Raw genomic sequence first — 24547 nt, forward strand, 5'->3', positions numbered from 1 at the left:
GTTGTTGTCTACTGAGCTCGGAGTGAGGGTTTCGATGGAGAGAGTGCAAACTCACATCCGTACCTAAGGCTACCTGCACTCTTAACCTCTTTTAACCTCTCGTGGCCTCGGTGCAGACAGTACTCAAAGGGGCTGCAACAAACACAAATGTCAGTAGGGAGAAGGCTTAGCTTCAGAGGTTGGGGAGAGGAGGGGGCAGCTTTAGGAGAGTGTAGGGGTGCAGGAAAAGATGCAAGGAAGAGATTAGAAGGTGGTGGGCTGAAGTGGAGGATGGTGAAGGAAATTTACAGGAAAAGTGAGGTAGTGTGAGAGTTGTAGGGGCAGAGGGAGAACTTCTAACATGAAGGAGAATTTCAGGAGAGGTCACAGGGCACAAGAAGAACCATAGAGAAGAGAGGAACAGGAGTGAAGGAAAGAATATATTTTCAGAAGTAGTAGGAAGAGCTGCTGGAGAGAGACCTACAATTGGAGAGGTGAGATGGAGAAGGTGAGAGACGGCTAAAGAGGTTGATAACTGTGTAGCTGTCTGGAGAAGGGAGAGCTGTAGGATGAGAGGTGAAAGAGAGAAGCGTGTGTCGCAGGATGGGAGGTGGAGTAAGTTTCAAGAATGCGAGGTTACCTCCACCCTCCAACTCTAACAGGGTCTCAGTGGCAATCCAAGATGTCTTCCACTGAGCTCTCATCCGCAAAGTCCAGAGTTCGAACACATACAGGCATATGGGGCATCCATGCACTATCATGCAAATAGTTTTTAGCAAAGGACTCGGCCACATGAGATGAGGCTGAACTTTACAGAGTGGCCCCCAGTAATCCACCTGCCCATGTACACAGAACAGGAAACAGACACAGGTCAAAAAGTGAAAGGCGCGGCAGAAAGTTGCATTTCACCCAGGGTAAAAGTGCACACTCGCAACAGCATACTAGGGACTTTCCCACCCCGACAGACAATCTCTCTGTACTTTCCTTCTGTTCCTCATCCTCCTGGCGCCGCTTCTCGTTTTGGTCTTGTCTCTTCTCAGTTCAGTGGTTTGCATTCTCCGGCTCCTCGTTGTTCACATCTGTCTTATATCTCTGTTCAGCAGGAACTAATGCCAGCCCTGGCTTCATGAACCGTTCAGAGTATATTGTTGTCTGTGTTCAATTTCATTTTATTACAATAGTGTACACTCTGCTGAATGCACCGTATAAATTCAATAAATAGACGTTTGCACGAACCACTCCTCTGTGTTCACCCACGAGATGCTACTTAAACTGTGCAAATTCCTACACCTGCTAGACCTTCCCTATTTTTGCAATTTGTGAAGTTCGCAAAGTTTCCTACTTTCCTTTCCTTTTTGTTCGTGCGAAATGTTACTTCACAGTTGTAATTGTCCTCGAACTAGAAAATATGTTATCCCTAAACCAAGGGAGTGGCAAAAAATGAAACTACCTGCCACTTTGAACCATATGACCAATGACACTGAAAAAGCATGGCAAGCCAGCCCAATCCTCCTAAGGAAACTCCCCTTCTCCCTTCCACCCATCCTTCCATCAATCAATTCATCCGACCTTTCCACTTCATACACCCATCCGTCCTCACCCGTCCCATCCACCCAGTAATCCATTTATTCAATCACCTTTTCACCTATCCATAACCCATTTTTCCACTCCTCCACTTTTTCATTCACCCACCCGTTTTTCTATCAATCATTTTTCTTCTATCCATCCTTTCACCTACTGTCCATCTATTCACGCATTTATCCTCTCGCCCTTTCCTCCGTGTCATCTATCGATCCTTTCACTGTTCCATCTATTCATCTATCATTTTTTCCTTCCATTCCCAACTGATCCATCCACCCAAATCCCTTCCACTCCATCATTCAATCCATCTTTCCACCCTTCCATCCATCCTTTCACTGTTCCATCCATTCATCCATCATTTCTTCCTTCCATTCTCTCAACTCATCCACCCACCCAAATGTCTTCTGTGCACTCTTCATCATTCAATCCATCTTTGACCCTTTTATCCATCCTTTTGTTCTGGCAGTCTTCTGGTCATCTTTTCACTCATCAATCAATTAATCTATCCTTTCACACGTCCTTTCATCTTTACAACCCTTCTTTCACTCTTACTCGCTTTCCTCTTTTCATCCACCCTCTTCCTTCTATCCCTATTTTAACTCCCTTCCACACTTCCTTCTTTGCACCCTTCCTTTCTTTCACGTCCCCTTCCACCCTTCCTTTTCCACCCTTCCTTTCATATTTCCTTGTTTCCTTCCTTCCATACTTGTATCTTTCCTCGTTCCTTCCTTTTTTCCCCTTGCTCCTTTCACCATATTTAGCTATCTTTATTTCTTTTCTTCCCTCTCTGCTTTTTCTTTCTTTGTTCCGCAAACCTGAAGACAGGAAGCCAACAAAGAACGAGTCAACATTTAAGTGCCTTACTCGGGTACTAAATTGGGGTGAGAGTCACACCCACCACACCTCTAGCTGCTAGAGTGGAGGGTTCAGGGCGCCTAAATAATCTCAGCCAGAATCGAAAATGTATGCAGACTTCTCTGCAAGGCTACTTTGTGTAGTTTCTCTTTGCACAAAAATGTGCGCAAATGTTTTCTTTGCACGTTTGTCGTACTTCTCAGGCAATTGTCGAACATAGTAAACAAAAATATCAATTTCGTGAAGTTGCCAAATTGTAATCGGATTTCATAAATAAAGCGAGTTATTTAAAAAAAACAGCACCTCCTAGTAGTAAATAACATCACTGCATGTAAAATTCAACATATTCCGGTTTTGAGAATCTGGGAAAACGCGGTCATAGATGGCGCTTTTCAGGCCTGTAGCTGAAGGCTTCCCCCACGGGGCGGGAACAAGATTTGTGAATCGGGCCTCCGATGTATCACTAGGAAAGTTATTCAGCCTCTGACAGAACAGTTTAAAATTCAGACTTCTTCCTGTTTCTGTCTGCAAAGTAAATATTACAGAGGGGACGTCTTGATTTTAAATTGTTTTATGTCACAGTAAAGCTGGCCCAGCACCCGGACCTCCCAACGAGAAAGTTTCTTGGGGTTATTGACTGAGGGTTGCGCGGGCGCGCAAGTACAGCGGCGGAGGCTTGCGCTGCTCCCACAGCTTCAGTACCTGGAAGTTATTCGGTGTGATGCGTTGCACCATGCGAGCGCACTAGCAACATTGTAGTATAAATAACCACTCAGACAGTGTTTCTATTCAGTTCACCCAATGAAAATCTACCAAGCACACTTGGATGAATAAAAATCGGTCCTTCTTACCTTAAGGCGGCGGCTGGGTGGGTCCTGGTGTGAGCTGCAGGCGCTATTTATGAGTGTTCAAGGTGGTGGCTCCTGCCAGCCCGGCGTCATTATTTAAAGGCTCCGGTCTCCTTGGATACTTGGGCATTGAGGCTGCCACCAGTGTTCGGGGCACAAGGGCAGGGCAGACATCACCTGGCCCAGGTGTGCTGGGAGCGGAGACGCCTCTGTGCCAATGACGCAGCGGGTGTAGAGTGTCCGAAGGGAGGGGGCGCACTTTCCAATCCTCCATTGCCTGGTTGTCTCTCGGAATGGTATTGTTTTACCTGATAATGAAGGTCAGGGGTCACACATTCAGGTGTGCGGTGCGTGCAGCGTTTCTCTGCCTCCTTGGCCACTTTAAGGGTTTGTTTGCTGCGTGCATTCGTTGTGCTGCAGCTGAGCGGGCCAGGCGGGTGCGTGGAGGGAGGCACCGTCTCGGGCACGGCGTGGTGCGTCGGTTCCCCGTGCCCTCCGTGGCACTGCTGTGTGAGGGCAACACGTATGGGGCTGTGTGGCACGTACGCGGGGCCAGCTGCCAGCCTGTCTTCTTTCTGTCCATTAACCATCAAGCATGGTGTAAAACACCGACATTGGCTCTTGCAATATGTGTGTGTGTGTGGTGTGGGGGGGTCGGGGGGGGGGGCAGAGTGACACTTTGCTGGTCAAAGAGGCCAAAGACATGGCCTTTAATGGAGACCCCGATGGAGTGTATGAGGCCGGTGATATGTAGTATGAGTTACACCCTCCTGGTATATGTGGCTAAATATTTGGGGTACAAGTGAGACCCTGCCGGAGTGTATGAGGCCAGTGATATGTAGTATGAGACCCTCCTGGTATGTATGGGGTATAAGGAGTCCCTGCCCGAGTGTATGGGGCCGGCGATATGTAGTATGAGTTACACCCTCCTGGTATATGTGGCCAAAGATACGGGGTATAAGTGAGACCCCGATGGAGTGTATGAGGCTAGTAATATGTAGTATGAGTCACATCCTGCTGATATATGTGGCTAAATATTTGGGGTACAAGTGAGACCCTGCCGGAGTGTATGAGGCAAGTGATATGTAGTATGAGACCCTCCTGGTATGTATGGGTATAAGGAGACCCTGCCAGAGTGTATGAGGCAAGTGATATGTAGTATGAGACCCTCCTGGTATGTATGGGGTATAAGGAGACCCTGCCGGAGTGTATGGGGCCGGTGATATGTAGTATGAGACCCTCCTGGTATGTATGGGGTATAAGGACACCCCTGATTCGGCCGCTGGCAGGTAGACTTGCTTACCGCAGCGCACACTTTGTTGTTCATTGCTTTTAAACCCTTATAACTTATAATTTAATCACGCCGCATACCTGCCCTGGATTTTTAAATTTATTTGATCGCGCTGCATACCTGCGCTTGTTGGCTTTGTATTGGGCTGTCTGAGGGCAACATTGTAGTTGTAGCTCTCACCTGCACTATAATAGTGTCTCACCCTGCACTTGGCAGGATTTAGGGCAGTCAGGCACCGATACCCATCGCTTCGCGGCGTTTCAGGAGCCCATCTTGGGAGGGGGAATCTGGGGCTGCCGATTTACGGGCGCCATCTTTGTTGGGGGACTAGTTGTTTCCCTTGCAGGACTCCCACGTGTACGGTTATTTAAGATGTACAGTCCTTCAGCGCGCAGCGATGGCGCGCAGCAGGAGGGCGCCGGAGGTGCGCCAGAGGTAAGCCCGTCTGCGCCCGTTCGCGCACAGGATGCGCCGGGTGCGGGCAATGCTGCCTCTTTGTCTCCTGTTCCCCTTATGTATTCTAGAGATGAACTCTTAAGCCTGAACCCCGGTGCTACGCTAAACTGCCAGCTTAATTTCACTAGTAGGCACCAGCCATCTTTCAGCAGTAGGCACCAAGAGTCCTTGTCCTGTGGCTTGCTGAATGTGAGATCTTTCAGCAAACATCACGTGGAAATTGCGCTACTCATCGAGTCTCATGAGTTAGATATACTCTTTATGACTGAGACCTGGACCAGAGTGAATAGCACGGTGGAATTGGGCTTAGCCTGTCCTCCAGGCTATAAAATTAGACATAATCCCCGGGTGGGGGCTAGAGGAGGAGGAGTTGGTCTGATCTTTAGGGAGACACTAGATCTTTCCCAGCTTGTTATTAAGGAAATTCCGGGCTTGTAACTGCTGGGGTTCTCTTTAAATGGTCAGGAAGGTGTCATACACTTGGCTGCTGTGCTATAGGCCTCCGGCCAGCGCTCTGCCCGCTGTGACTGAGCTTATTGATCCTATTTTCGATCTTTCCAATTCCCACACCAGGTTTATGGTGTTGGGAGACTTCAATCTGTGGCCGGATGGACCCACCGACTCAGCTTTTAAAGACCTGGTACAGGCTTGTTGCATTATCCATCTGCAGCAGCTAGTACTCTCTCAGACTCATCTAAGGGGCCATGTCTTAGATTTGATCTTCGCAGACGTGAATCAGGTGACCATACGGAATATCCTACCTCAGTGCTGGACGGATCATGCGCTCGTCCATTTCTCTCTCTCACTTCCTGCCGTCTCGGTGAAGAGAGGCAGTTCAGGTGCTATAAAAGTGGGTAGACAATGGTTAAAGCTCCTGAAACAGTCAACTCTGCCTACTCTGCTTCCGGATGGTTTTACTCTGGGAGATAGTGTGGATGAAAGCTATGGGACCCTGAGTCAGCGAATTTCTGCTTCACTGGACTTACTGGCCCCGCTGCGGAAAACTAGAGATAGGACCAAACACGCTATGCCTTGGTTCTCAAGGGACCTTCTTCAGCTTAAACTCCACTGCAAGCGGGCTGAGCGTGCCTGGAGAAAACAGTTTCTCGAATCCGATAGAGCCCTGTTTAAACAGGCACTGGCGATCTATAAAGCTCAGATTAGGTGTGCCAAGGCCAGATTTTTAGAGGAGTCGCTATTGTCAGCAGCGAATAAATCTCAGGCCCTATTCAAGATCGTTAAAGATATGTCGCGTCCTGCATGCGCTGCAAATGATATCCCCGCTTCTCAACTCTTGTGCGATGCTTTGGCACAGGCCTTTGAGGACAAGATTGCTACTATTTTGAACAATCTTGTTTCATCGCCTGGCTCAGACCTTCAATCTCTGCCTAACTCCTCTTCAACACTATTATGGAGAGGGATGCTAGGCTAATCCGGTTGAACAGTTTTCCCCTTCCGTCCTTTGAGGATTTCTGCACACTGGCTAATGGTGTTTCCTCGGGCTCCCCCCTCGATCCACTTCCTCATAAATTCTGGAAACTGTTCCGTGAGGAGCTCTTTCCGCCACTTTTTGCCATATGCTGTCAGTCTTTCAGCTCGGCACGGGTCCCGGAGTGCTGGAAGCTGGCGGTGGTCTCCCCGCTCCTGAAGAAGGAAACACTGGATCCCACCTGTCCAGCAAATAACAGGCCGATTTCGTTACTTCCGTTTCCAATTAAAATTCTGGAGAAATTGGCCACAAAACATCTATCCAGCTTCCTAGAGACCAATGCCTGCCTGGACGTGGCTCAATTCGGTTTTAGACCAGCCCATGGGACGGAGACAGCATTGGTGACTGTCTTGGACGATCTTCGGACGCGTGTCGACCAAGGTCGAGCAGCCTTTTTAGTGCAGCTCGACATGTCGGCCGCATTCGATACGGTCAGCCATACAATCTTGATCAGGAGATTGGAGGAAGTGGGGGTGTCTGGCTTGGCCCTGGATTGGCTAGTATCGTACCTTGGTAACAGACACCCTTCAAATCCAATATCAGAGGGGTTGGGCAGGGCGTGCCCCAGGGGTCGGCCATCAGCCCTATTTTATTTAATCTTTACCTCTGCCCCCTGGTTAAGTTGATAAAATCCTTTGGCATAGCAGTTACCAACTATGCTGATGACACCCAACTTATCTTCTCGTTTGAGGGAAAGGAGGCTGTGTCACAAGAGATCTTTCATCGTTGTATGACAACTACGGCGGATTGGTTGAGTCACAATTCCTTGCAATTTAATAGCTCCAAAACCGAGGTGTTGCACTGCTCAATGGACCGCACCCCTAGGCCTCTTCCTCAGGATTTTTGGCCTTCCTCATTTCAGGGCACTATTCTCCCGGCTGACTCCGTTCGGAACCTGAGGGTGATGTTCGGTTCCAACCTTCAGCTGGATGTGTCCGTGAATAAAACGGTGGCCACCTGTATGGCACTACTACGCACGCTGCGGAAGATTCTACCACTTCTTCCCGTGCGGGCTAGGCCAGAGGTAGTGCGTAGCATCATCTTAAGTAGGTTGGACTACTGTAACGCACTACTTCTGGGGGCGCCTGTGTGAGAAGTTGGCCTGATGTGCAGTGCTCACTATTCTAGTGATCACTATATATCAGTCCAAACAACCCTTATTGATGATTGGTTGTAAGTCAACCTTATAGACCAGCTATCCTAGTAGCATGGATACGAGCAGTCTAAGGCTAAGACTCTAGAGGGCGTGTTAAGCCAGCTGTTTTACCATCACATTACCCCTTGAACACCCAGTGAAAGGACACCACACAAGTGTTATGAAAATAAACAGTGTATTTATTAGAATCACAACAGCCCTGTACTCTTTATGAGGACAGGGTGCTAGGCACACAACAAAACTCTTACGAAAATACTTAAGTTAGCACAGTATACACAAATGCCCGAGGGGCACGAAAAACCATATACTCTAAAAGTGGAATGCGAAATTACTAGCAGGTAAGTACAGTACTAATAGGCTTTGGAATCGCTAGGACTTGACTAAAGAATCGTTAGATTACTTCTAGGAGGCCTAGGGGACTCGGGTGCAGAGTGTGCACTCTCACGCGGGATGCGGGACAAAGTCAATGGAAGCTAGTAAAGTTAAAGTTAGTGTTTACGGGCGAACCCGACCTGGTAGGAAGAAAACGACAGTGGATCCTGACCCTTGGATAGTGAGGCTATGCTGGGGCACCGAAATGCCGAAGTTACCTAGCCCAGGGGCTGCAGCTGCATAGGTCTCAAAAGACGTCGGGAATCCTCGTAGACGAACCAGGAGCCTGAAGAAGAAGTTGCTGGCAGGCGGCCAGTGAAGAAAAGTTCGAAGAGATCCAAGCCTGGATCAGGGAAGAAGAAACCTGAAAGCAGAGGGGACCAAGTTCTTGAATCACTAGCCAGTGATTAAGTGGGCACCAGGATGGCACCGGGCGAAGTCACCGCAGTCAGGTGAGTGGGCGCTGCTGGGCTCTGTAGTCTCACGGACCAGGAGGCGTTGTCGGCGACCAGGATGGAGGTACGAGCTGTCCCACGATGGATGATGCTCTCGACGTCGCTGGACCCAGGATTGGGGCAACAAGTCTTGGCAAATTCAAGCCCACGCGGTGGACCTAAAATGGCATCTGGAGTGGACCAGGAGGGTCCGGGGTGCTCCTCTTTTGGAAGGGAGCGAGGGCCAGTCTGGAGCAACCAGACCAGCAGCAGTGATGTCGTCGGGCGTCGTCAGGAAGGCCACAAGCCAGCGGGCTAGTAGCCAAACAACGCTGTGAGCAGCAAAAAGCAGAAGGGCCCCGCGCAGATCGTGGAGATGCTGGGAGGCTGGACTTCGGTGCTGGAGCTGCTCAGGGTCGGGGCTTCTCGGTCCCCAAAGCACTCACCAGAGGATCCCTCGGCGGTCGTGCTGGAAAGAAGTCGTGCAGTCTTGAAGATGGCCGGTCCCTCGAGGTCTCGTCGCACCCACGGTTCTCAGCTTGGCTGTAGAGGTGGGTAGAGGTCAGAGGTGCCAGGGAAGCCGGTTCTCGTCGAGCTGGGCAGTCGGATTCCGGAGGAAGGACTTGCAGCAGACCGCAGTGTTCTTAAGATGGTGCCTGCGGATGCAGGGTGACTACTCCTTAGCCACAAGGGAGAATCTTGAAGAAGAAATCTTGATGTCCTTTCGTAGAAAGTCGTGTCTTGATTCCAAAGATGATCTAATTTGGAAGGGGGCCTGCTCCTACCTTTATCTGGGAAAAGGGGGCTGGCACGCGACTAGGTCCTGCCCTATGGGTGGGACCAGGAGGGGGGTGGTTACACCCCCTTCCTTGGCGGGCTTTTCCCCAGCTCAGGGTCTGGAGTGTCCCTGGAACTGGTTCAAGCCGGCCTATGCACAGTGAGCACCGGGGTGCCACTTGCAGTCACCTTCCTCTGAAGCCCTGCCTACCTAGGATACACAAAATCCTGTCTGGGACGGTGCTGGCACCGCCCCTGGCAGGAAACCCTTTGTCCTTATCTCCTGCTCTGGGAGGACTCCCAGCAGCAGGAGGGCAGACTTGTGTCTCGGTGGCAGCATCCATTTTGTGGAGCTGATGCTCTGTTTGACTTTAACCGGGGTTAGGGGTTACATACATGTCGTGTCCCTCTAGAAGGGTGGAATGCTAACCCCGTCGCCAGAATTGGCGAGGGGTTAGTATTCCAATTCGTATGACACCTTACTCGACATGTTTTGATAAAGCGATACCAGAGTTGGCATATAACCGCGAGGATTATAATGCACTTAAGAGTATATGGTATGCGATATCATGGAAACGGCTAAGGGATAGATCCCGAAAGCCGCAGACAGGCTCAGCTCATGCCAGAGCACCATCTCACACGATTCCAAGCACTCTGCCTTCAGGATTGTTAAGGCCTGCCATAGGAGTGACTGATAGGAGATCTGTGTGTCCATTTTAGGGTTAGATATAGGTATACTATATCTAAAGCAAAGGGTGAGTACACCACCTTGCCCCAGCTGTCGTGCAGCCAGTTGTGTCAGATTTGGATGGCCAGCCAGGGGTGGCATAATACATGCTGCAGCCCCTGGTAGGCCCTGGGTACACCTATGCCCTGGGTACCTAAGGTACACTGTACAGGGACTGATAAGGTGACTCAGTATCCAATTAGATATGTACCTAAGGTACATGGAATCCATTTTATAGAGAGAGCAGTGGGCCTGGGGTCCTGAATAGCAGGGCCCCAGGTCAACTAAGTCAGAAAACCAGCAAAACACCAGGCAAAAAGTTGGGGGCAACCATAGTCAGGGATCTACCTTCCTACAGCCTGTCACCTTGGTGGGAAAACTGCAGCGAGTACAGAATTTCGCTGCTAAATTGGCCCTCTCGCGCCGGCGTTCTGACTCTTCCTCTTTGGCACTCACAGACCTTCACTGGTTGCCAGTTTTTCAGCGGATTGACTTTAAAGCCCTCTGTTTGGTGTTCAGGGCCCTACATGGTCAGGGTCCGTCTCCACTGCAGGATTTGTTCTCCTGGTATACCCCGTCTAGATCTCTCTATGGGAGGTCGCTCTTTCAGGTTTACCGCAGCTAGACTGTGGAACTCTCTACCGATATCCTTGAGAAGTATGGGAGACCTCCCTTCCTTTAAGAAAGCTTTAAAAACACATATTTTCCCTAGGACAATGTAAGCATGGCAGTAGCTGGAAACATCGTTGTATGGATTACTGAAGTCTAAGCGCCAGGATACCCGTTGGGTGACAGTCATTGCGCTATACAAGTATGCCAATAAATACATACATACATACACCCTGCCAGAGTGTATGTGGCCAGTGATATGTAGTATGAGACCCTCCTGGTATATGTGGCCAAATATGTGGGGGTAAAATGGAGACCCTGCTGGGGTGTATGAGGCTAGTAATATGTAGTATGAGTGAGACCCTGCTGGTATAGGTGGCCAAAGATATGGGGTATAAGTGAGACCCTTCTAGAGCGTAGGAGACCAGTGATATGTCTTATGAGTGAAACCCTCCTGGTATATGTGGCCAAAGATACGGGGTATAAGTGAGACCCTGGTGGACTATGAGGCCAAATATATGGGTTATAAGTGAGACCCTGCTGGAACATATGGGGCCAGTTATCTATAGTATGATTGGCACCCTGGTGCTATATATGGGGCATAAGTGAGGGCCTGCTGGAGTGCATGAAGTCAGTGATATGTAGTATGAGACCCTGCTGGAATATGTGGCCGAAGATGTGGGGTATAAGTGAGACCCTGCAAAAGTGTATGATGCCATCGATGTGTGGTATGAGCGGAGCCCTGCTGAAGTTAGACCAGTGATATGTAGTATGAGTGAGACCCTTGCTAAAGTGTATGACACCATTGATGTGTGGTATGAGCAGAGCCCTGCTGAAGTGAGACCAGTGATATGTAGTATGAGTGAGACCCTTGCTAAAGTGTATGACACCATTGATGTGTGGTATGAGCAGAGCCTTGCTGAAGTGAGACCAGTGATATGTAGTATGAGTGAGACCCTTGCTAAAGTGTATGACACCATTGATGTGTGGTATGTGAGAAGTCCTGCTGATGTGAGGCCACTGATACTTAGTATGAGTGAGATCCTGCTGGTTTATAAGGTGTGAGATTGCATTATGAGTGAGAACCTACTGAAGTATGTAGAGCCATTGATATGTTGCATAAGAGAAGCGCTGCTGTAATAAGGCAAGAGACTTGTAGTACGAGTAAAATATGAAATAAAATTCGGCATGCACATACATTTATTGAAAATGAATGGACAGACATTGTGATGTTACAGCAGAAACAAGAAGTGAAAATAGGGCCCATCGGAGCAACAGAATGTGCCAACATTTTTCATTGCTGGCAGCTTGTAATTACCATATTCTTCGAAGTTACTGTTAAATGTAGTGTTATGGGACTAATTATGAACGGTAGTATCAATCGCCAGGATACTTCTCAAAATAAATTGAGAAGGTCTTACTCCAAGATGGCGCCACTGTTGATTGATTGAAGTGCGCAAATACCCCAACAAGTGCCATCCTGGCGCTGACAGAACGGTGTCACGGGGGGGAGGAAGAAAATATGTGAGTTTTGAGAAGCCTATGGAATGGGAGAAGATGCTTTTCTGCACAAATGGGCAAATGAACAGCATTCCTAACTTGAGAGGTGACCACTGGGAAAGAGTGACCGCTTATACGAGCTTTCCTGGATTTCTGAAAATTAGCAAGGTGCTGGAGCGAAGACAGTGCCCAGGGGTGTAAAAAGAGATTCCATGTAACTGAGGCAGGCTGTCTAATGCTTTGTGACAGAAACCAATGTGTGCATATGGGGAGCCAATGGACGGCAGAAAGATGAGCTGTGACACTAGTTTTCCTACTTAGTTGTAGGATTACTGGTTTGCCAAAGACATCTTCGGTACATTTAGAAAGTTGACCTAGGAATGCATTCTGCCTGTTGCTTGCCATTGGCTTTGTAGTTTGTAACTCATGTTTCCTTCCTTTCCATTTGTCGGCTTTGTGTGTTTTACGCTGTCCAGCTTGAGTTTGTACCTTCCCTTGCTAAAACCTTATTTACAGTATTCTTCCGTGGGCCCCCTTTCTGTAAACCGGCCTTTAAATCTTGGTCTTATCTCATCACATTTGTTGTGCATTCAAAGACATAGGTAAACTGTCAAGCGCTGTCTTCCAAGGGTGCTTGTTTACTTTTCTTTCTCTGACTTCAAAGTGAGAGGATTTATGTGACAATCTTGTTGGCTACTGGGGGTAGGAAAGAGTTTTTTTCTAGCACATGACAACATTTAAATGAACTGTGCAAGTATTTCAGAATATATCAGAATTAGGAACACAAATGAAGCACATTTTTTGTTATTTTTGAAGTATGTTGGAAATAAATACTGTAATATGATCAAACAAATCATTACACTTGGTGATGCAATTTCTACACATTTTTGTTTGTGCACTATGTAACTTTATTAGTAAAACTGTGCAAATGTAATGGTAATTTCAACTGAAAATCTCTTGTCTGTTGCGGCAGTGTGCTACCCCACCATGAATACTTTACGACAAACTTCCTGATTGCGAGAAGCCCTTCCTATTTGTTATTCCTGTCGAGGGAGGTGAACACTACATCTTGCCGCACCCGCTTCGCGGATCCCGCTTCGCGGCTCAAGTCACCGGAGGGAGCCTCTTACCGTGTGGGAGCCGTGTGAGAGTGCACTGAGGGGTGAGTGGGCTAATTGAATACCGCGCCGAACGCCAGCAGGGACTCCAAGTACCAGGAGTCCCTGCCTGACCCCACACAGCTGGTCCCTCGTTCGGCGGCAAGCCCCGCCCGCACTCCATGGACAAAACCCCTCTCTCCATTGCCAGCCTTGGGACAAACTTCCTGATTGCGAGAAGCCCTTCCTATTTGTTGTTCCTGTCGAGGGAGGTGAACACTACATCTTGCCGCACCCGCTTCGTGGGTGCCGCTTTGCGGCTCAAGTCACCGGAGGGAGCCTCTTACCGGTTGGGAGCCGTGTGAGAGTGCACTGAGGGGCGAGTGGGCTAATTGAAGACCGCGCCGAACGCCAGCAGGGACTCCAAGTACCATGAGTCCCTGCCTGACCCCACACAGCTGGTCCTGCGTTCGGCAGCTAGCCCCGCCCTCGGACATCTCACGTGCTATTTTATTGACTTGAACACCCGCGGCGCGGGAGCGTCCCGGGAGAAGGGCGGGACCGTCCAAGGCCGAGCTGGGCCACCCCCCTAACATTTCGACTACCTTGAATTTCCTCTTTTGCTTGCAAGTACTGTTTTGTTTTCCTTTAATCCATTGTTACTGCTGGGGGACTGTTGTTCTACTCAGGCTGTCTCGCTGTCCATGCCCATGACAACCAGATCTGGAAAGGGTAGGAAGGTGGGGGGGTGGGGGGGGCGGGAGTGTAAATGGGACCCTGGACAACTTTATAACCCGAGCCTTCTCTGTGTTAGAGAAGGAAATTGCCTTCACAGAATGCAGATTGTCACTCGAACCTCTTTTTCACAAGCGTTCTTCCCTAGGGGCCCTAGCACTGGTAACATCTCCAGCAAATAACTCTGTGCATGGTGTAGGAGTGCCCCCGGCTACTGATCGCGATAGCATAGGTGCCATCAGGGCTAGCTTGGATAGGCTGAATGGGGTAGTCGTCTCAAGATTAGAGCTTCCTGTTCCCTCTGAGCCGCCAGAGTCTCTTCCCCCCTCTGTGCCGCTCGCGGTTCCCACGGCTGATAATTTCCACCCCCAAGACTCTAGTGCCGCCTGCACCTCACACTCAAAAGGGAGAGTGGTGGGTGGTGGGGGTACTAGAAATCTTGCCCTCAAAAGGAAAAGACTTGCCAATAGGGCAAGGGGTGGGTCGGCCAAACGCTCTAAAAAGTCTAAAGCTAAATTTACTAGTGGTGGTGAGGAACTTGCGGCGTCAGGGAGGGCGAGGACATATCCTTTGAACCCATCTGCAGAAAACAGCATGACCCTTGACCAGTCCATCCTAGCTTCACATCCGGAGGGTCTAGCAGTGAACACTCCTGCCACTGGTCTTCCCTCGTCCTCTTCCCCCATAGAGCAGATTGAGAAGTTGGTAAGGTCACTGATCCTTCCTGTACTACAAAGGGCTAAGGATATTGCTAATCGACTAGACAGATTTGAGCAGGCAACTCTGGATAATTTTTTCTCTCTCAAATCTCTGTTGAAATTACAGGCCAAGTACACCCTGAGAGATAGCGATCAGGTTAGAACTCATGTAGATGCTCTAGCCCCCGAGGTTGTACCGCCTCAGCCTACCCCTACATTGGCTTGCACCTCTGGGTCTGCGCAGCAGGCTGCAGCATTGGTTGGCCCTTCTTCTTCTGGTATGCTGTTACCCAGCAACAGTGTCCCGAAGGTTACGGGGCAACAGCCAGTCCTGCTCCCCTAGCTACAAACTTAATGGGGCCCAATAACACGCGAGTGAAAGCGCCGCGGTCTAGGAAGGACCCTAAAGGTCTCCCAGAGCAACCTAGTAGAACAGCCTTAAACTCGTACCTACCACCCAGCAGCCCTCTCAGCCTCCCTTTGAGGCTGTTAGACCCCCCCCGTAAACCTTCCACCGGATTGCCAACCCTATGTTGCTGTCCTTACCAATGTTCCGCCACTGAAGGCTGACCAGTATGAACCTTACCAGGCGCTTAAAAACAAATCTATGCACTGGTTAAGAGCGAATGGACCTCTCCCTAGCGAGCTGGATGGCCAGATACTTAATGGTAGGAGGGTAGGGTGGGTAGGAAACGGACACAAGCAACTCCAGGGGGACTGTGTAGTGGTGAATTGCAGGATGCCAGGGTTGCTTCATTTATCTGCAACCAGTAGATAGGCCTAGGAGGGGAGGGTATTGGACTAGTAGACTTGAGCTACGTCTATGCTAGACCACTAGGTATATCAAATGTCAGCCATCAAGGGTGGGGTGGGAGGCTAGACTCCTTTTTCCCGGAGAATCACCATTACCCTCTTTCCTATCCACCAATTTCATTGTCAGGGAACCATAGGAGGGCGTTTGGTTACTGAACTGATACTTGCTCCCGGGACATACTTTTTCGATTGAGCCCAGTAGCTGCTCCCATGACCCATGTCCCGGGTACACTTAGTACATTTAGTACCAACTTTTTATTGCAGCCCGATTCAGGTAAACCCTCTAATTCCTCTCCCTTAAGCTCTAGGTTGTCACCAGATTCGGCACCTAGTTTTGCTGTTACCAACATCGGGAGGTCCGTGAGGGAGGGCTCGCGACTAACTACTTTTGGGCAGATGGGTATACCTAGGTCTGAGTCCCGCATGGTCCCGGCTGTGGCGGATCCAGTATTCAGGATTCTTAACTGGAACATTGCGGGTATCTCTAGGAAGCTGGACCTACCTGATTGGAATACCCTTGTGGAGGCTCACTCAATCTGCATTTTTCAAGAAACGTGGAGCAGGGAACCCTGCCATAAGGTGGGGTACTCATCATTTTTTATACCTGCAGTTCTCTCCTCCACAGGGAAGGGACGCCCCTCAGGCGGCCTTCTCATATGGGTTGACGTCTCGCTTGGGTGCCAAGTTGTGCAGCACGCGACCAATTCCCCTGACCTACTCAGAATCTCACTTAAGGGGCCTCAGAGAGGGCTTACCCTGGACATTATTAACATCTATGCTAGGGGGTCAAAAAGAGGGTTGCAGTCACCCACTGTCTCAGGCTTGGAAAATCTTCTTAGTCAGTGCCTGACTAGATCTCATGTCCTGGTCACAGGGGACTTTAACTGCACGTATGAGCCCCTTGCAATGGAGGACATCCTGGGCTTTGCCGATGAAGATGCCAGGAGTGGAATATCCACATTAACCATCCCACCCATTAGGAGGTGGTCCCAACGGGCCTCTACAACTCAATTCGTTGACCCTGGAATTTGGCCTGAGGGCAGCGAACGGGAGGACGCACTCGGATCCCTTGGGAGCCCACTCCTACAACAGGGCGAATCATACGTCGAGGATAGATTACATTCTCCTCGACGTTAAGCTATGGAGCTCTGTGCGGGATATGGAGGTCTTACCCACAGTCGATAGCGACCACAATCCCCTCTCTTTGACCTTGCTCCCCTTGTGGTCTAGGGAACTGGGTGTGTGTATGCTCCCAAATCCAGTTTCTACTTCAGTAGTACGACCCTCCAATTGCGGGAGGCGCCTGAAGTGGTGCAGGGTCGCCATGGATGAGGGAAAATTGCTAGCCATAGGGGCCTTCCTAGCAACAGCTCAGTCTAAACTGAACTTGTCCATCCAAACATCTAGCGAAGTGACAGCCCTTTTTTGTCATTTAACCACTGCCCTGGGTAATTGTTTCCTACTCCCTAGTAGAGATCCTCCAGTGGGGAAAGACAAGAGACTGAAGAATCAACCAGGCTGGTTTACTAAAAAATGTAGGGGGGAAAAATCTGCCTTGATTACTGCTGTTAAAAGTAAATCCCCGTAAGAGATTAGGTTTGCCAGGAAAGCGTACACTCAGACCATTAATGCAGCCAAGAAAGAGTGGGAGGACAGGTATTGGTCTGATATCAAGGCGGCAATGCGGAAAGAGATCCCAGAGGGTTCTGGAATCTAATCAGAACTAGGAACAGACCAGACAGCACCTTAATTACATGCAACATTCCGGCCCAAACCTGGTTTAACCACTTTCTCTCCCTTTACACCACCAATGAGATGAATACCCAGATAATTTTAGACAGTAGCTCCTACCCAGTCGAATCCCAGGGGGACATATTGGGAGATCCCTTCACCCAAGAGAAGTCGAGAGCGTAATAAAATCCTTGGTGCCCCTCAAAGCTGCCGGACCTGATGGGTTACCGGGTGATTTGTTGTGCGCTAACTACAAAGAGTGGGGGAAGTTGGTCTCATCTCTGCTAAATGCTATTAACAACGGTGCACCTGTTCCTGAATCTTGGAAAGGGGCGGAGGTCGTCCCTATATTTAAAAAGGATTGTCAGGACGACCCCGCCAACTATAGGCCTATAAGCCTTATTGACTCAACACAAAAGGTGGCAGGGAAAGTGAATTTGGGGAGGGTCCTCCAGTGGGTAGACGATAATAACATTCTATCGGACTACCAAGCCGGCTTTCGCCCCGGTACAGGGACTATAGAACAGGCCTTCAGACTGGTCCTTCTCTATTGGAAGGTGGTGGTGCTGGGCAAAGGCAGTCTTTATCTGGCCTTTATAGACCTGAAGACTGCCTTTGACCTAGTACCAAGGGAGGGGCTGTGGAGGGTTTTGTCTGAGTTGGGGTTGCCCCCGTACATCCTGTCCCTACTGGTGAGGCTCCACGCTGACAACTTTGCGCAGGTGCGGTGGGCCATGCACGGCGAGAAAACTGACAGGATCCCAGTTGAAAGGGGCGTCCGCCAGGGATGTGTGCTTGCTCCCACTCTGTTCTCCCTTTGTGTGAACGGAGTGGTTGAGCATCTGCTTAGTAACCCTGCTGATGCACCGTCCCTGGCGGGCAGGCGCATCCCCACATTACTTTTCGCTGACGACACCCTCCTTATTTCCAAGACCCCCATGGGTTTGCAGAGCCTCCTAAATAGCTTTCAGGAGTTCTGCTCACATAGGGGCCTGATTATTAACACCATTAAAACCAAATACTTGGTTCTGAACCCGCCCAAAAAATTGCTGAATTCCGTGCCCTTGGAGAGGGTGGCCGAATTTGATTACTTAGGCATCTGCCTTACAGACTCAATGCATTGGAATTCACACATTCAAAAGATTTTACTTGGTCATAAAAGGGTGGGTGGTGCCCTCCTTAAGGAGCAACGCTCCTCTACAACTAAGCCCTTTGCCCCAGTCATGGAGATTTATAAAGCAAGAGGGGTTAGTGCTGCTTTGTATGGGGCGGAACTGTGGGGCACGTGTAACCTTGAAGTATTAGCTAGATCAGAGAGTAAATTTCTGAAGGACTTGATGGCCCTGCCGCAGAGCACTCCAACAGTAACAGTATTAATGGACCTGGGATGTAGATCGATTAAGGACCAAGCCCAAATACGTCCCTTTCTACTTTGGGTGCGCCTGTGGCGTGTGCCCGAGCTCACCTCATGCGCAGATGGTTTGTCAGAGGTTATGCTAATGGATGGCTGGTCTAAGATTAAGTGGTTGAGGGATGTGAAACGGTTGTTAGGGGATCTAGGCCTTGGTGATGCATGGGAATCCAGGACCGCCCCTCCCAAAGCCGTCTTAAAGAAGCTGTACTGGAACTGGATCTCCTGTAAAATCTCAACTGATTCAAAACATTGCAAATCCACTACTGACTTTCTGAAGATTAAGGATGTGGTGGCCTATGAACTGTACCTCGACATTTTATCTAACCCCACAGACCGCGCTCTGTATTTTAAATTTAGAATAGGGACGTTACTTGTAAGTGAACAGACTGCCCGCTGGAAAACTTCCCATCAGCGATCTCCTTTCTGTGCGACATGCCTAACACGAGTTGAGTCGGTTGCCCACATTTTCTTTGAATGTCCGGCTTATCTAGCGCCGAGGCGGTGCTGGCTCGAACCACTATGTAGACACTAGGCACTCAGCAGCATAATGTGGCATTACGCATTTTAATGTCTGATACACGTACCTTGTTTGTCTGTGGTGTGTCCAAGTTCTTAAAATGGTCTTGGTTAATTTGTTCGAAAAGGCTTTTTTAGTCAATTTAATGCTTGTCTTAAACTGCTCATACAATGTTTTATTTGTGTAAATAGTATGTGCTTGTTTAAATATTGCCTTTTAAATTCATTGTATTACGCTTTTATGATATTTTTATATCGAAATAAAGCCTTCAATCAGAAAGACAATGTTTCCACAGCGGACCAACCGAAAAAGCACCTCAAACTTCAAGAGTCCCAAGCAATATTAAATGTGTTGTGCTGATCACCTCCGAGACCTGCTGTGGTTAGGTCCCACTGGATTCCCAGAAGAAAGTGTAGAGACACGTGGAGGCAGCACCAAAGTCAAAGTAATTTGCAGAAGTGAAAGGTGGTGTGTAAAAATATTTTTCTTTTTATTATTTTTTTCTTTTTGCAAGGTGCACAAAAACAGCCAACGCGTTTCGCTCCCCAGCCTTGGGAGCTTCGTCAGGGCAAGATCAAGTGAGCTGAAACCTGTATAGGTCCTAGGATCGGGTAAAAATAGCGCCATCCATTATGGTATAGCTTGACCAGCGTTGTACATGGAAATATAGTTTGAACGAAATCCAATAGAACAGAGATAGTGCTCAGAGAAAAATCGTTGTAGGAGTCAAATAATCCACGTGTGTGTCCAAGGACGTCAGGGGGATCGTAAGTCACTACAGTCAAAAGGCGGTAATAAAGCCTTCAATCAATAAATCTACTCCACGCCACTCTGCTCTACTCTGCACCACTGCACTCTACTCCTCTATGCCACAGCACTCTTTGCCAATACACTCTACGCCAATGCACTTTGCTATTGTAACACTCAACTCTATGCCCCTGCACTCTACGCTGATCCACTTTACACCACTCTAATCTACTCTGCATCACTGCACTCTATGCCACTGTACTCTACACCACTCTAAAATATGCCATTACACTCAATTCCATTATACGCAACTGCACTCACCCTGCACTGCTCCACTCTATTCCAAAACAATCTACTGTACTCACCTCCACCTTATGCCACTGAACCACACGCTACTCTACTCTTAACCACTGCACACCAATGCACTCTCCACAACTGTACTCTACTCTGCATCACTGTACTCTGCGCCACTGCTCTCTATGCTATTTTACCCAACACTACTGTACTCTGACACTCTACTTTGCAACACTGCACTCTCGGCCACTGAACTCTACTCCACTCTACTCAGCACTATTCCACTCTATGCCACTTCACTTTATGCCACTGTACTGTACAGCACTATACTCTGCTCTGCACTACTCTATCCTCCTCTACTCTGCACCACTTTACACAACTGCACTCTATGCCACTCGACTCTACCCTGAGCCACTGCCCCCTGCATCACTCAACTTTAGGCCCCTCCACTCTGCACCACTGTACTCTATGCCACTTCACTCTATTCCACTGCACTGTACACCACTGCACTCTATTATACTCTACGCCACAATACTCTACTATGCACCACTCTGATCTATGCCACTGCATTCTACTATGCTGCATTGTACGCCGCTGAATTAAATGCCCCTGCACCCTACGCCAATATACTCTGCAATACTCTATGCCAATGCACTCTACACCAATCCAATTTGCTCAATGCCAGTTTAGTGTATGCCACTCTACGCAACTCCACGCTATGCCACTCCACTCCACAACACTCAACTCTACTCTTTGCTATTCCACTCTACCCCACTTCACGCCACCCTCCTCTATGCCACTAACTTTTAGCCATGCTGACCAGCAGCCATGCTGGTGTTCAACATGGCTAAAACACATTGGCAAAGCCAAGTGTTCTTGCACAGACAAGACCTATTAGCTTTGCCAATGCTTATTAATTCTTTAGTCTGTGCTGCATTGCTAAAACCATTGTCAAAGCCAATAGCTTCCAAATGCGAGATCCTGTTGATGTAAATGGCTTTTTTTAGTTAACTGACTTGTGTGTTCACTGTCTGTGCTAGGCAGTTGTTCCAAGAATTCACTGCAGTAGTTGAGTGTAAGAAACAGAAGTGCCAGACCAAAATTAAATTGAGCAGTTGGTTTCCAGTGCTCGGCACCAGCAATTAATTCTCAACACCAGCACTAATGACAGTGCACTACATGGTGGCACTGTCTGTTCAATTTGAGATGAGTACAACAGTTTTTAACAAATTAATACACATTAAAAATGACAATTTAGACTATTCTACATCATTCTTATAACTTTGGGTGACCTGGAATAGTCTGAATTATCACACTTGTAGGAGTACAATGGTTAGTATTTGTGTTGGTATTGTCATTGGCATCGCTGGCAAAAGCAATAAGTGGTGCAAGTTGCGGTGGCTTCATAAGAAGGCCATTGACACTTACTTTTTTACAAATTAAGCACTGTCTCAGACTAACCAACAGTGGCTATAATTTCTGTAAAAGTCATGACACATCAAAGCATTCTGTAAGCAGCCGCAGTGTATCTGTTAATAAGGTTATGACACATTCTGCATTTCATTGGCATAATGGGGACCAGCACAGACCACATACTTGCTGTCTTAGTGTATGAAAAAGGTCACTTTATTGAAAACTGTTGCACATCACAAATTTCACCCTAGGCCTTAGCCTTACAAAACTAAACCTCACTATATAACAAATAACCTACAGCATTATCCCGCTCCCCTAACAACCCCCCTTACACCTTTTAACTTGCAACTTTGTAAATCCTATCCTTTCCTTTTATTAAACTGTTGACTTTGCCTCCCTTAGCACTTTAACCTACATCTATTAACATCTAACTATCTGAGTAGCCTATGCCCTAACTTTTAATTTCTTACTTCCTCCAGATGTAATTTCATTGCTACCCCCGTTGTCCTGATTCACCCATGTTGACAATAATCATATTAATCTAGAAAAATGGCAATTTAAACTGGCAAAAAACAATGACAGGAGTAGTCCCCAAGACATAAAAAATTAATAGTCCAAGAGCAAATTAGAGATGAATAAGTGGAAGAAAAAAAGAAATCATTTCTTTTTTAAGAAACCCCTCACTCACCGACCTAGTCGGTGACATGCTTCATTATCGGGGCCCACCCAAGTGACCGAGTGCCACTTAGGTGTGCTGCGACGCCTGCAATTGCAGCGGAGCTGGTTGTTTTTGTGTAGTGAGGGGTGAAGAAGTGAAATTATTAGTGAGGTGAATTAAAAAAGTGAACAGCAGATGCTCCTTTTGAACTATTTATTCTGGAGTCCGTGTCACCTGATTAAAAACAAGTGTGATACTACTCATGGCGTTATTGCCCATATAGTATCTGAAAGTGGTTAAAAGAAAGTGGTCGACATGTTTCAACCTGTTATAATTATCGGTTTTCTTCAGGACCAAGATAGGAGGGATGAGAGGTCTGCACACACTAAGGTGCACCCTTCTCAGACCCTACAGTGTAACTCCCGTGTACTCACGGTTATTCGTTCTATATACAGCATTCTGTGTAAGAACCTGGAGATAGAAACATAAACATACATAACATGATCATGATAATCTTCCATTTATGTAAATATTCATCTCTATTATTCCAAAGCACTGTGGTCAGGCATGCAGGAATGTGCACTAACAGCATAAGTATTATATTGCTAGTGACAGATGGTAACTCATTGTATGTGTTCCCAAGTAAATTCACAGAAACACCTTTAATTTTTCTTTTTGTCAAGTTACCATAGTCAATGTGGTCGCTACTCTTATGAGAACACACATTGTGTTGCAAAAGAGAAACAAGCTACACATGCGGCGAGAAAAACAGGTAGTCTAAAAGCAGTGCAAAAAGCTGATTATGCCAAAAAATAGGAGGAAGGGGATGTTTCATTACCCTACCAATTGTACCCCTAACAGGAGCAATGACATACTTCTGTGAAGTGCTAAATGTGCCTCATGGACATCGCGGGTGGCTGATCTCCGAGCGTTCTGCAAAAGGGGAACAGCCATACATCCAATGGTTTAAAGTTGTGTAAAACGGCCCGAGTCAAATATTCGACTAGGGAAAGAAAAACCTTCTCTACATATAAGTGGTTCTATATGTCTTATTTGTCGGTTGGCGTCAGCCCACCATCAACCTAGTCTTCCAGCGCGGTGTCCCGATGTTAGTTAGACCCGCACTTCCGCGTATCTTATATTTCGATTGGGCTCACAGAGCACGTGACGCTCGTGGAGCCAATCTTCTCATCTCATTGGGCCCCCGTAGCACGTTGTTTCTGTGTAGTCGGTCATGTAAGGGACTAAGTTAAAAGATACAATTTTTTCGAGTATCAGGCTTACTTAGTGCATGATAATAGTAACGGCGATCTCGTCATCTCATTGGGCCCCCGTGGCACGTTATGTCCGTGTAGTCAATCTTGTGAGGGACCATAGGTAAAGAGACAATACTCTCCGCGCATAAGGAAAACCCGATTTTTTGAGACAAAAGTTTCAACTTTATTTGTCTCGACACAATGCTTTTGGCCATGTGAAAAGATTTGGACTTTTTTTAGGGAGTTCTCTTATTAATAATGAACTTGATTGTATGCACTAACTATATGGACACAAGAGAGACAGTTTTTTAGACCAAACTACAAAAAACATATAGTTAAAGAGAAAATGAGGCCATATTCAGATGTTAACTATTAGTTCAGACAAGGATTTATATTAGAGGAGCACTCATTTGTTTCTCACAGTGGACCATGGGATATTATCGTTTAAACCAGAGATATGTGTCGATAAACGATATATCCAACTTTGTTCCTTTTCAAAAAGGCGACAGTTGTTATTGTCGCCTATTGGTAATTGTTCAATTATTGTCCATTTTAAGTCATTTGTGGTGTGATTGGCTGACAAAAAATGTTCTGTGAGTTTTGTTGCTATTTTTTTACATCTGATGGAACTCCTATGTTCACAAATACGCTGTTTGGCTTTTCTGCCGGTCATTCCCACATACTGTAGTCCACATGGATAGGTGATTAGATATACTATATTTGTACTATTACAGTTTGTATGTGTTCGTTGTATCCAGGTCTCACCATTCGTCAGTTGCAGCGTTTTTGTTGCTTTTGTTAAATGACAAACGCTGCAGTTGCCACACGGATGGTGTCCCGTTACTTTTGGAAGACCCCAGACGCTCAATACATTCGGCTGTTCTGTTACGTTCGATTTTTTTGGTCGGGTGTGCACCAGAGTGTCCTTGATGCTGCGGGCTCTTTTGAATGAGAAGAGTGGTTTCTCCCAATGGAGATTCCCGGTGTTCAAAATTTTCCAATGTTTTTTAATAGACTTGGTTACCTTGTTGGATATGCTGTTAAATGTTGTGACACATGTTAGTGGCGGTGACTCCACTGTCTTGATCCTGTCTTCCAGG

The sequence above is a fragment of the Lissotriton helveticus genome, chromosome 9, assembly GCF_964261635.1.
Source record: "Lissotriton helveticus chromosome 9, aLisHel1.1, whole genome shotgun sequence".
Taxonomy (NCBI): Eukaryota; Metazoa; Chordata; class Amphibia; order Caudata; family Salamandridae; genus Lissotriton; species Lissotriton helveticus.